The 12996-nt window shown below is 48.1% G+C and overlaps 1 protein-coding gene across 4 annotated transcripts in view; it reads left to right on the top strand.

The window, feature by feature from the left end:
- The first annotated feature begins 1086 nt into the window (after nt 1–1086).
- The window catches only part of B3GNT2 (UDP-GlcNAc:betaGal beta-1,3-N-acetylglucosaminyltransferase 2), a 33004-nt gene continuing 21094 nt past the window's right edge, over nt 1087–12996 (top strand). For 2 of the 4 annotated variants that reach the window (XM_046660178.1, XM_046660177.1), the window contains exons 1-2: nt 7210–7308; nt 8225–8400. The gene's annotated coding sequence lies outside the window, so the exon portion shown is untranslated. Of the gene's footprint in view, nt 1161–7177; nt 7309–8224; nt 8401–12996 lie in introns of those variants that run through there. The other 2 variants (XM_046660179.1, XM_046660176.1) reach the window with 2 other exon arrangements.

The raw sequence follows: 12996 nt of genomic DNA, 5'->3' as shown, positions 1-12996 counted from the left end.
GTGTGGGAACTGGCTCAGGGCTTTGGCTTTGTGGACATGCAGGTGCCCTAGGCTGGCCAGGTGCAGTGAGGCAAACAGCAAAAGGAGAGGCATCCAGACTGCTTGCTCAAAAGCCTGCAGTCTGGCTGGGCAAAAATACCAGGTGTGTGCTGGCACCAAAGAGGGCAAAGGAAACTTGCTGAAGATCAGCCTCTGTTTCTTCAGCAGGAAAATGGGTAACATGGGGGACCCAAAAATGAGAGGCCCAGGGCAAAGCACACAGGATTCATTGTGTAGCCCAGCCTGCCCAACCACCAGGGGGGAGCACAGGACTATGATTGAGAGGGGGCAGGGCTATAGGACTGATGATAGGTTGGGAAGCAGGGGTGCCAAGAGAGAAATCTGTGACTTAGAAACTTTTTCTAGGGGCTGGCCCAGTGGCACAGTGTTTAAGTGCGCACATTCTGCTTCTCAGCAGCCCGGGATTCGCCGGTTCGGATCCTGAGTGCAAACGTGGCTCTGATTGGTAAAAGCTATGCTGTGGTAGACGTCCCATGTATAAAGTAGAGGAAGATGGGCACAGATGTTAGCTCAGGGCCAGTCTTCCTCAGCAAAAAGAGGAGGGTTGGCAGTAGTTAGCTCAGGGCTAATCTTCCTCAGAAAAAAAGGAACCTTTCTGTAGACCCAGACTGTTACATTGACAGTCTTTCTAGCCACAAAGGAATGGGCATATTTGCAAATATTCTCCTCAGGATAAGTGAGCAGCCTGGGTGCTTTCCACCCCACCTTCTCCAGGAAGCCAACCAGACTTTCCAACTCTGGCTAATTGTTCCCTTTTCTGATCTCAGAGCTCTTATTGTCTGCACTTTACAATTTAGCACTTAATCAGACACAGCTGTGCATTCCTCTCTAATTGTTTTGGGTGTATTTGTCCTGTCTCCGGGGCAAGATTACAGTTTCCTCTGGAGCAGGGACTCACATTCTTTTTGGGAGGACTCTTGGGAGAGATGTGGGCGTATGTGAGGGGATCCTGTACAAGGGAAATCACTCACATATCTACAGCACTTAACAGTTTAGAAAGTGCTTTCCTTATAATTGTCCTGAGAGGGTGTGCGTGTGTGTGTGTTTTACAATGAAACTGAGACAGAAGAGGTCAACAACCTGCCTGAGGAGGAGAGAAGGTGAGTAGCAGAAGTGAGATAAGCCTGTTTCCATGGTCATTCCCTCATGGATCCTCTATCCTGCTATCACCCCACAATGCTCTGCTCTGTCTGGACCTGACTTGTACCCTCTACTCACTCCCACCCTCCAAATCTCTTAATATCATCCCCTGGGACTGCAGACTTGAATAAGCAAACTGAATCAAAGGTCAGTTCATTAATCCCTGCCTCTATCTGTCCATCCATCCATCCTTAAGCTCTCCTCAGATGAAATCCCTATCTTCTTTGCTTTCCCTGCAGCACTGGAGGATAAGGCTGCTCACCCTCCCACCTCTGTGTCCCCCAGAGCTCAGAGGTAGGGTGAGTCCTCTCTCCCTGATCATTTCTCCTCCGCCCCTATCAAACACTCTTTTTTTTTTTTTTTTGAGGAAGATTAGCCCTGAGCTAACTACTGCCAGTCCTCCTCTTTTTGCTGAGGAAGACTGGCCCTGAGCTAACATCCGCGCCCATCTTCCTCTACTTTCTATGTGAGACGCCTATCACAGAATGGCGTGCCAAGCGGTGCCATGTCCACACCCGGGATCCAAACCAGTGAACCCCGGGCCGGTGAGAAGCAGAATGTGCGAACTTAACCACTGCACCACTGGGCCGGCCCCTCAAGCACTCTTGTTCCTTTGAGGAAACTGCTGTCCAGCCAAATTCCCTCTCCCCTTCCTGATGGTTCCCATCTTCTGACTTCCTGGTCATTCCCACTTCCTCACTCGCTTAAAACTTCCACTCCTGGCTCCGTGGCCTGCACACCATGTTCCCGACCCCAATTCCTGCTCACATCCTCCTGGATGGCTTCACTATCCACACAGATGACCCATCCAATACCCTGCCTCTCAATCCCTGACCTCATACCCTCCAATGACTTTCTCCTCTACTCTCCGCCATCACATCCTAGCTTTGCCATGGCCCTAAATTTCTCCACCTCCTGAACCACTAACTTATGCATCCAGATCTCTGATCCAACCCCCTCTCCTTCCAGCATCACTGAGCCTTGGCTCCTTTGATCCCACCAGCCCATTGACTCTGTCCTTTCTCTCTGATCATGCACCATGTCAATCCCACTTTTGCCAAGGTTCTCAATTCCTTGGCAAAAGGAATTTGCTCCTCTGCCCTAGCAATTCCCTCACCTGAGCCTTCACCAGAGCAGATAGCTGAGCTCTTCTGGAGCAAATCACATAAGAGGGCCAAAGGGTACCTTGCAAGTTCAAGCCACCAACCTCAAGTGGGTTGCCATGCTGCCTTGCCATCTGGCTATTTCTCTGATCATCTCAACCCTCCCACCTTCTTCAAGGACTGTGTCAAACCTTCTCTATTCTCTTCAAATCTCTCCTTGCCCCACCCCCAGCCTCCTGTATGTCACAGAGTAGAGGAGGTCATCAGGTGGAAGGATTCACTGTCCTACATCAAACCTGCCTGGCTCAATCCTCCTCCAACCTGCATCCTCCTGTTAGAATAGAGGAGGCCAGCCGGAGTCAGCCTTTCTTTTCTCTTTTTTTTTTTTTTTTTGAGGAAGATTAGCCCTGAGCTAACTACTGCCAATCCTCCTCTTTTTGCTGAGGAAGACTGGCCCTGAGCTAACATCCATTCCCATGTTCCTCTACTTTATACATGGGATGCCTACCACAGCATGGCTTTTGCCAAGCGGTGCCGTGTCTGCATCCGAGATCCCAACCAGCGAAGCCTGCACCGCCAAGAAGTGGAACGTATGAACTTATCCACTGCACCACCGGGCCAGCCCCCTGACTCAGCCTTTCTGCCCATACTCTGGTTCTATCCTCTCCCATGGTCACAGGAACCTTTATTGTCCATTGTCCTTTCTCTGCTATAGCTTCATCTTCCTCTTCTCTATAGGATCCTCCCCATCTGCATTTGAACACACTCAAGTTATTCTATTCTAAAAAAATAAAAATATATAAAGTGAACCCACTGTTGACATAACATTCCTCTCCAGCTATTTCTCTCTGACCCTTCACAGTCAAACCTTTCAAGAGTTGCTTGCATTCAATGCCTTTCTTCATTTCTTCACCTCTCACTCACTCCTCCCTCCACTCCAGTCTCTCACCCCTTCACTCCACCAGTCACTGTTCTGTAAAAATGCCAATGACACCAAGGTCACTCAGTCTAGTAGGCATTATTCAGTCCTTATTTCCCTTGGGCCTCTCAGCCATTTTGAGTGTTGTTGACTATTGCCTCCTTATAACACGTTCTTCTCCTGGGCTCTATGACCCCACCTCCTCAAGCTCCGAGTTTTCTTCCTGCTTCTCTGGCTGCTCTTCCACTTCCTCTGCCTGATAGTTTGCCTCTGTCCAGGCTTTAGATAAGGGCTCCTCAAGGCTTGGTCCTAGGCCCTCGTCTGGTGGAACACTATAGTCTCCTAGGAGACCACCTCACTCTCGTGACTTTATTACCACCTCCACACCAGCTGCTTCAGCTCCAGCCTCTCCTCAGAGCACCAGACCCTACAACCACCTCCTCAACATCTCCACTTGGACATCTCACAAGCACCTTAAACCCACCTTGACCGGATGTAAACCTTGGGAAAGTTTTCTCAATCCACCTCCCTGGGTGATACTGAACCTCTTAATTGCAAGTTCTGTGTCTGAAGTGCAGTAAGCCAAACACTGAGACATGAGAGCTTGGAGAGGGAGAAAGGTTTATTCAAATTGGCCAAGATGAGAAGGCAGGAGCATGGGTTCTCTCTGCCTTAAGGAGAGAAAAGGCAGGGCGTTTTATAGAGCTACGGGGTGTGATAGGAGGAGTTCTGGAGAAACAAAAGAGTAATCCATGTTTCTTTCACTCCCAGTAACCCCCCAGGGGCAATCTGACTTCTGGTCCTCAACAGCAGCTAGGGGCTGGTTATCTGGTAATCCTTGAAGGCATTCTTTCTTCTGTAAAACAAGCTCATAAATCCTTGTGACCCTTGAGTTACCCCTCAGGAAAACAGCAAATTGATAAGATTAAGTTCTTTTCATAACAAGGTCGAAAGGTAATCTTATTGAATATTTACAGTAACCCTCAGGTACCTGGCTTCATGGGGGTCCCCCAACTCAGAAAATGGTACCACCATCCATCTGGTTGAAGAAGCAGAGACCTGAGAGTTTTCCTTGATTCCTCCCTAGCTAAGAAATCACCAAGTCTTTTTGGTACCTACTACTCTCCATTTGCTCTACTGCTTAAACAGCCTCTTTCACTTACATTATAGCAATAGCCTGCTGTCTCTCCACCCCACTCCTCCCTCTCCAATATTCCTTCCTCACATTGCAGTCAAAGTGATCTTACTGAAAATAGTACACCAGGCCAGCATGATCTAGCCCCTGCCTACCTCTCAACCACATCCCCCTTTGTAGCCTGAATAAACCAGGAACTCTGTTCCACTTTCCTCTTTGCCTGAGTAAATCCTGCTTACCCTTCAGGGCTCAATTCAAATGTTACCTCCTCTTGGACTCCCCAGACAATTGGTCCTGCCACCTTGCACTCCCTTTGGTCCATATCACAATTGTAATTATGTCAACTGATAGTGCATTTAATTGTTCAGTTAATTTTGGACTGTGAGACTGTGAGCTCCAAGAGGGAAGTGTGTCTGCTCTGGTCACAACTCCAGTGCCTAGCCCTGTGCCGTGCGCCTAGTAGGTGGTCAACACATATGTCTTAAATATATGAATAATACATCTTTACCTACTGATTATGGACCCGGGCCCCAACCCAAGAGCAGAGACTACAGCCAAGCAGGTGTGGAATTTTGCATTGAGTAATTCCCCCCAAGACACAGTGTAACTGTTAGAGGTAGACTCTGGATCTCATTAATTAATGGCACGATGGAGCGAATGCTTTTATTTTTAAGTTTCAGGGCCTGAACGGCTTTTGGCAGCTGCAAAGGACACAAGCTTAATTTCCTCGTTGGTTGCCTGCTGACGTTGTAGCAGTTCCCTTACTAAAAACTCTTTGGCTGGCAGTCCCTGAAAGTTTGTCTGTGGCTTCTGAGAGTGCATTTAAAGGGAAGACACATATGTGTAGAAACAATATACCAATCTGATGGCACAGAAAAATCTTCAGATGTCAGTCTTGTCCCATCACAGCATTTAAAGATCAGAACAGCCTAGAGATATCTTTATTTAAACTAAAGAACATGGACTCAGGATTAATTATTTTGACACAGAATTAAAGACATAGGCTTCAATTGTTTATTTATACTTTTTGTAGAGTTGTTAAAGGATTTCTAATTTCTATATTAAAAAAATATTTTGTTAGCTTTCTAAATTATGAAAATTAATATAACTGGAAAAATAGAAAATTCAAGTCAGTAAGTGTATAAAATTCATCTCCTCTCTTTTGGTAGGTCACCCATATTCCACACCTGGGGTAACTGTGGTTAAGAGTTACCTGTACATGCTTCCAGATGTTTCTCTATGAACATACAACAATCCGACTTGTTTCTTGGACCTTATATGGCAGTCTTAGGAGAATCATATGATTAACATAAAAGCAAAATGGTCTGAAGGCTGCAAATCAAAACTTTCTCAGAACTGACGCAGAATTCCTCTTTCTAGAGGACCGCATCCACGTGGCTCAGTGCATCCAGCAGCAACGTGCTCTTCTGTGTTCTGAGTTTGGATAAGAGCAAGGGTCATAGTGGGCTCAGCTCATAGGTGCCTGAAATTCTTTACATTAGCAATTCCTTCCCTTTCGGCTAATTCCGGCTCAGAACGCCTTCTGAAAAATGCAAATAGTTGAGGGTGGAGTGTCCTTAATTTCTCTGTCTGATTATCTGAAGCGGTTTGCTTTCTTCCCAGAGATAAGGACCAAGGGAGCGGAGCGCTTTCAGGTGCGCCTCGGGCCAGGCTTGCCTCCCTGCGGAGCGCACGGGGGACGAGCTGGCTGCTCTGGGCCGTTCACATCAGGGCAACCTCTCCATCCAGTCGCCCCAGGTTTACCTGGAACCTCCAAAGTTGTGTCAACAGCGGCTCAGACTCACCTTAGAGTGCAATGCTCTGGCCAGCCCGACGGGTAGGCTGGGCCAGGAGGGTGTGTTTGTTGTCTCCGGAGTTCCGGCGGATGGGTGTGTTTGGCACCTCCGGGAGTCGGAGGTGCGTGTATCAGAGTTCTGCCATTTAGGCTGCACCTAGGTGTCTATCTTGTTCCTTGGGCCGCGGCGCAGGTTGGAGGTTCGCGTCTGGGCACTTTGCGTTTTCAGTTTCCCGAGACAAGCGTGGAACCTCGAGGAAACCCTCTGCAAGACACCGCGAGGAAGAGAACTGACTCCCCCCTCACCACTTCCTATCGGCTTCATGAATCCGAAGATCGAGTGGCAGTGCCAAGTAGGGCACCACCCCTAGGCCTTGGGCGCTAGGGCATTATTTGGGCACCTAAGAGGTGGTGGCAGGTTATGGGTGGGCAGAGACCAACGGTCAAGTCCCAGTTTGGCCCTGGTTCCCCCTTCCCCCGGCATCTGCCCAAGCAATTGAGGGGCGGCCGGGGTCCAGTCCAGGCCCAGGCACAAACTGGCTCCGGCCAGGCCATGTGCTTAGTCCCCCAACATCAGACCTACTTCAAGAGGGGTGACCTGCAGCTGGAGGGATTTAGGTTAGACCGGAGTTGCAATATAGTTCTTTTGAACTTCGAGCTGCCCTGTTTTTCCGAGGTATCTACTTCCTGGGGTCCCCTTCACCCATTTTAACCCTCTGCTTTCCAGGTGTGGGCCTGGGGACCCCGAGGGCACCCAGTAGCCAGGAGGAGCTCGAGCCTGGGCAGACAGGCGGTGGCTGGGCCGTCGCCCAACTTGGGGCGCCGGGCGGCGGGCAGGGCTGGGCGGTGACGTGAGGGGCGGCGCCGGGCCTGATTGGCGCGTCGGGCGGGGGCGGGGGCCCGGCGGCGGCGGCGGCGGCGCTGGGAGCTGGAGCCGGGAGTGAGGCGCAGCAGCCGTGGCGGCAACAAGTGCCGGAGACTAGCCGAGCCGGAGCCATCCCCGCCGCCGACACCGCCGGGCCGCCCGTTGCGGGCGCAACGCATGGAGCGTGAGCGACGGCGGTCGCCGGGCTGAGCCGCGCCGAGCGGCCGGGACGTGGATGCGGCCGCGATCTCCCGCCCCCGCCCCGCTGAGCAGGAGCTGCTCCCGGACAAGGTAGGGCCAGGCGGGTGTGCACCCTCGCCGCCTCCTTCCCGACGCTCCCCTCCCCCAACACCTCCCCAGGCCCGCTTCGTTCTCCCCTACCTCTCTGCTCCCCGTCCCCCACCCACTGGCCCCCCCCCTCCCCGCCCCCCAACCCGTTTCCTTTCGGGTTCCGGCTTCGTGCCGGCGCCCCAGCGGAGGAAACACTTTCTAGGTGGCTTCTGCAGCATTTGGCGTCCCCCACCCCACCCCTCGCCACCTTCCTTACCCTAAAGGAGGAAGAAAACGAAACCCGCGGCAGGGTGTCTTTCGAGCCTCTTGCAGCATTCCACACCCACCCGCCCGGGGACGTCCCCCCTCCCGGTTGGACCCCAACTTCCGGGGGAGCCTGCGCCGGGTCGATGCAGGCATGGAGAAGGGGCGTCTGGAGCCGGGCGTCCTCATCTGGGTTGCACCAGCGTTTTGGGGAGGGGGCCGTGCGTGATTTCGCGCTCGCACCCTCGCACCCCACCCTCGCACTGAGCAGGTCTCCGATGCCGCATGGGGAGATCAGGTGTTTTGTGAGCCAAAGAGCCGCCAGCAACCCCTCCCTACCCCCAGCCGCCTGCCACTGCCGCCTTCGGGTCCCCAAAGGCTGATTTTCTGCGAAACTTAGGGAGAACCTTTCGCTTTGACCTCTGGAAAAATATTCCACGCCGCCCGCGTTGAATGATTAACCAGGCTCCTTGCCCGCGACCTGGGGAGGGGGAAGGGTGGATGCTGCCGGAGCGCGTCAAGCCGGCCTGTGCAAAACGCCTCTCGTGAAGGGTGGGCGCGGGGGCGCTCGGTGGGAACCCAGGCGGGACTGCGGCACAGCTTCTGGCGGCTACCCCAGCACCGCAGGCGGACCCTTCTGGAGGCAATAAAACCGAGTCACCTTAATTTCCAGGCCAAGCATTTTACACTCGGGGCTGGGGAGTCCCAGAACCCACTGTCTTCATCCATTGAGGAGGAGCAGCAAAGAGACACCCCGACGAGCGTCACAAGCGTGAAAGTTCATCTCTGAAGATAATAGATACATTTTAAACCTGGGTTGGCCGGGAGCCTCCCTCTCCTGATTAAAACGTAGGGGATGGTTTGTCTTTGCTCTCCTACCTCGCGCCCACCCCCCCACCCCGGCCTCCTGAACCTCCCCAACTTCGTAAAACGATAGTAGGAACCATCATAACGTATTCTCCTGCCTCTGCCTTGTTGGAGCCGTGCTGTAGATTTCAGATTGTGAAGCCAGTTGGTGAATATGGGCTTCTACTTGTTACAGCGAATTCTTCCAGTGTAATTTTGCTTTAGGAGGTGATGGGATGGTTAGAGCGGTGGCAGACAGGGCCAGTACTGGGACCAGGAAGCCGGGAGCCCCAGCCAAGCCCAGTCCGAGGGCTCTCGAGCCCAGAGCCCAGCCTGGCTGTCTCGTGGTCTCGAGGTGATGCCTTAGCTGATCTGGCAGCTGACCCGAAGGGAGGACAGGGCTGGGCGGCACTTCTTCCTACTGTCCTAGTTCCCACTTTTCTTTCTTTCCAATAGAGGCTATTAGCCTGGTGGAAGTTGGGAGAGTGTTACACGGAGTCCCTGTGCTCTTGAGCCAGATTAGATTTTAAGACCAGGAAAGTGCAGGAACCTTATAGAACCCTACTTGAGTAAACCTTGCCTTCCTGCCCAGCCTTTACAAATGTCTTTATCTTTTAGATCTTCTGTTTGAAATTACTTTTTCAGGGTGGAATACTACTTTTCCCCCCTCCTTGGGAATCTCCCTACAGCAGGAGCTCACTACTCTTCATCTAGTTTTTGTGCAGATGGCATATGTTTGACGAAAGGCTTAATTCTCCATAAAAGTTAGGAGTTCCTACCCTCACTGTTCGCTGGTCTTGGTTCTGCCACATACAGTTTAGTGACCTTGGTCAAGTTGTTTATTATTCCAGCCTCATTTTCCGTATCTGGTTTTGAGGATGGTAGTGTCTGCTCTACAAGATTGTTTTTTTTAGGACAAAGGGGATAATGTTTGCCAGACTCCTTGCTCTGCATCAGGGAAGTTAAGAAGTGCATAGTAAGTAGTGGTCAGGGGCCGGCCCGGTGGCGCAGCAGTTAAGTTCACATGTTCCCTTTTGGTGGCCCGGGGTTCGTGGGTTCGGATCCCGGATGCGGACATGGTGCGGCTTGTCAAGCCATGCTGTGGTAGGCGTCTCACATAGGAAGTAGATGAAGGTAGGGATGGGGATGGGTTGTAGGTAACTAGCTCTTGGTACTCCTTTTGTTGTTAGCTTAGGGCCAGTCTTCCTCAGCAAAAAGGGGAGGATTGGCAGCAGGTGTTAGCTCACGGCTAATCTTCCTCAGAAAAAAGAATATTAAAAAAAAAAAAGTAGTGGTCATTGTGTAATCAGTATAGAAGTTCCTCTAGGCATCAGCTTCCCCTTACCAAACAGTAACCGTGTGACAACTGTTTAGGTTTGTCTGAGACTGAAATCAGCCATATTTGGCAGATGCAGATGAAGTTTTTAAAATCCAAGGAATGAGGGAGTCTTTTGAGGAGAATAAACATACACTTGCAAAAATTATGAATTGATTTTTCTGAGTTTCTGATGGAGAGCTGAGTATATAGGTGGCTTGTGGTTTTGAAGATTTCCTTGTTTTAAAAAAACCACAATTTAGATTTCTCTAATTCTAAGATGCTAAAGTTTTGCTAAATATAGGGAAGTGGAACTGATAATTCATGGTTGATTTTTCACTATACTGTTTGTTCAAATATGTGGCTTTTTTTAAGTTACGTTAGGAAATGAATGAGAATCCAAAAAAATAATCATTTTGCTTTATGTGATGCATTGTTGGTATAAAGCTAGGATGTTCTAGGTAGAAATATGGGGGCTTTTTCAGCTGACGCAGGGATAAGAGAAAAAAGAATCCTTTGTTTCTCAAAGAAACTTTGTTTCGATGTTTTCTAGTAATGCTTTTGTGTGTTTTTTCTTTCTGGAATACCGTAATTGGGGGTGCTGACTCAGGGCTATGAAGTACCTGAATCACACTCTGTTCTTAACATACTGGGTCAGTTCTTTTAATGCTTTCTGACTTGCTTAATAGCCACAATATTTGACTCTACTCAGTTTTTCTGACAATTTTATTGGACAGTTTGTTAAAGACTTTTAATAAATGCAAATGGTTACTTTTATCAACATTGAGATTCTTGCAACTGGGATAATATTTGGTTATGTAAACTATTGCAACACACCCAGTGGTGATACATAAATTAACAATACTGAAAAATTCTCATAAAGGCCTTTTGGTCTTATATGCAAATACCGAGGGACTAAAATCATTTGAATCAATTGCCTGGCATTTTTGTGTGTACAGAAAGTTAAATCGAATTAAACTGGGTTCTAACAATTTGAAAGTTGGGTTTCCTGGCTGCATAATGGAAAGCATCCAGTAAAGATGACAGCATATAACACCCAACAGGTGTGGATCCCCCAATCCAGCCCCCCCCCCACCGCCCCAGGTGGAATTACTGTTACTAGATTCTTGCCAAATAGTCTCCAAATTGTGGGATGAGTAAATTCCTCTCTCTAGAGAGACAATTACCGTTTGAATAAGAGGAGTGTGTATATGTGGGGTAAGGCTTCAAGAGAATTGATGTAATGATTTCATCATTGCCCGCTGGTGATGAGACTTTGCTAGTCTGAACAAAGCTTTGGTGGGAAGAACTTGGTACTTGAATGGAGAATTTGTTGTTAGAGCATAGGTGGCACATCACTTTACTGCTAGAAAAAGTGACTCGTGCAAGTTTTCTGTTTGTTATAACTCTGAGTTGAGATTTTTGCACTCACTGTGCCTTGCCCCTACTGTGAGTTTTATGCTCTGTGCCCATCAGCTTTGTCTTCGTGCCTTTCCTTAGTTATTGTAACAAAATTCAAACTTCTTTTGAGAGTTAGCATTGTTGATAAAGTTACAGCATATGTCTTGAAATATTTTATGTAATTTTTTAATTTATTTTATTTTATTTTTTTGCTGAGGAAGATTCATCCTGAGCTAACATCCACTGCCAATCTTCTTTTTTTAATGTGAGCTGCCACTGCAGCATGGCCACTGACAGATGAGTGGTGTGGGTCCACACCTGGGAACTGAGCCTGGGCTGCCAAAGTGAAACGTGCTAAAGTGGAACGTGCCGAACTTAACCACCAGGCCCCTGGGGCTGGCCCTATTTTGTGTAATTTTAGCTTTGGGTATTTCCATGGATGACTCTAAGAACTTTGTGACAAATTATTTTCTGTACATCTATAAATATTCCCTTAGAGCAGAATTTTAACTTTTGTCTTTATTATTCTGATGTGGCAAGAGAGGGGAAATTCCCTGTTGCCAGGAAATTGATAGTTTCTACTTTTCATTTTGTGGCTTTAAACACAGGTTTATTGTTCCGATGTCTTCGCTTTGATGTGATTAGGATGTATATTGTCTACCAGAATATTTTTAAAAACTGATTATCCAAGGAAATAAATTCTAGACTGTGGCCAGGTTCTGTCAGGGTGGCCCTATGGCAGCTTAGCAGTTAAGAGCATGAACTTGGAGCCTATCAGATGTGGATTTTTTTTTAACTTGAGGTGTAGCATCCGGTAAAATGTATGAAGTGCAGGTCGTGAATGTGTATCCACCCCCTAGAGGGAACCATTACTCTGGCCTTATCATCTTAGATGTGACTCATCATCATGGATTGGTTTTGCCTGTTCTTGAACTTCACAGAAGTGGAGTTACAGAATCATGCAGTGTGTAGCCTTTTGTGAAACAGACCTGGATTTAATTTCCATTTTTGCTGCTTACTGTGTAAATGTGGTTGCCACGTGACTAAGTCACTTAACCTCTCTGAGCCTCAGTTTCCTCATTTGTGAAATGGGGGAGATAAAGCCCTGTCTCAGATTTGCTGAGAAAATTAATGTGATGAGACACCTCGAATCCTAGCACTGTGCCTGACATGTAGTTTCAGTTTCCTTGTCCCCCTTTATTTCTTTAAAAAGGTAGACAACTAAAGCAACTGTATCTTGTGTCTTAATATGTTATTTCATTATAAAAGTTATGTAGGTCTTTTATTGAAAGTTGGAAGCCAGATCTTTGTTGATTCAATACTTTGTTGATGTAACATTTAGCTTAAATAAGATGTAGTATTTGTTAATAGTTGATCTCCTGTTATTTTAAATTGACATATCCTCTGTAAGTCATGAAATGACAGTTACTGAAATGTCCCCTTTAGAGCTGATTTGTCAGCTGTGTGATGTGGGCTATGGTGTGGTGACGACAGCTGCTTACACTCGCTTCTGAAGCCCACAGAGGAGTTGAGTTTAGATCAGAGGCATCAGTGAGTGCCCAGAACAGCATTTACCTGCTTTCGGTTTTGTGAAGTAATTATTTCAGGAGTGGAAGCACAGGGCCAGTTGTTAACTGAATGCTTCAGACAAGCCATTTAAAACGTTTTCAACTTTTATAACCTTCCTCTATAAGTGGTATTATATATTCAGTGGTCCCCTGTCCCCAGTGTTTTGGTGGATTATTTTGATACTTTTTATTTTTGGAGCCATTTTTTAAATGTAACTCGGGTGGTACTTTGGCATTCTTTCTAAAAGACCTTTTTCTTATGATGTTTATTTAGGGGGAAAAAATCAAGATAAAGGAAACTAAAGTTAATTCCGC

The sequence above is a fragment of the Equus quagga genome, chromosome 5 (assembly GCF_021613505.1).
Source record: "Equus quagga isolate Etosha38 chromosome 5, UCLA_HA_Equagga_1.0, whole genome shotgun sequence".
Lineage (NCBI taxonomy): Eukaryota > Metazoa > Chordata > Mammalia > Perissodactyla > Equidae > Equus > Equus quagga.
The sequence above is the reverse complement of the archived record's forward strand: the minus strand, read 5'-3'. Positions and strand labels throughout refer to the sequence as shown.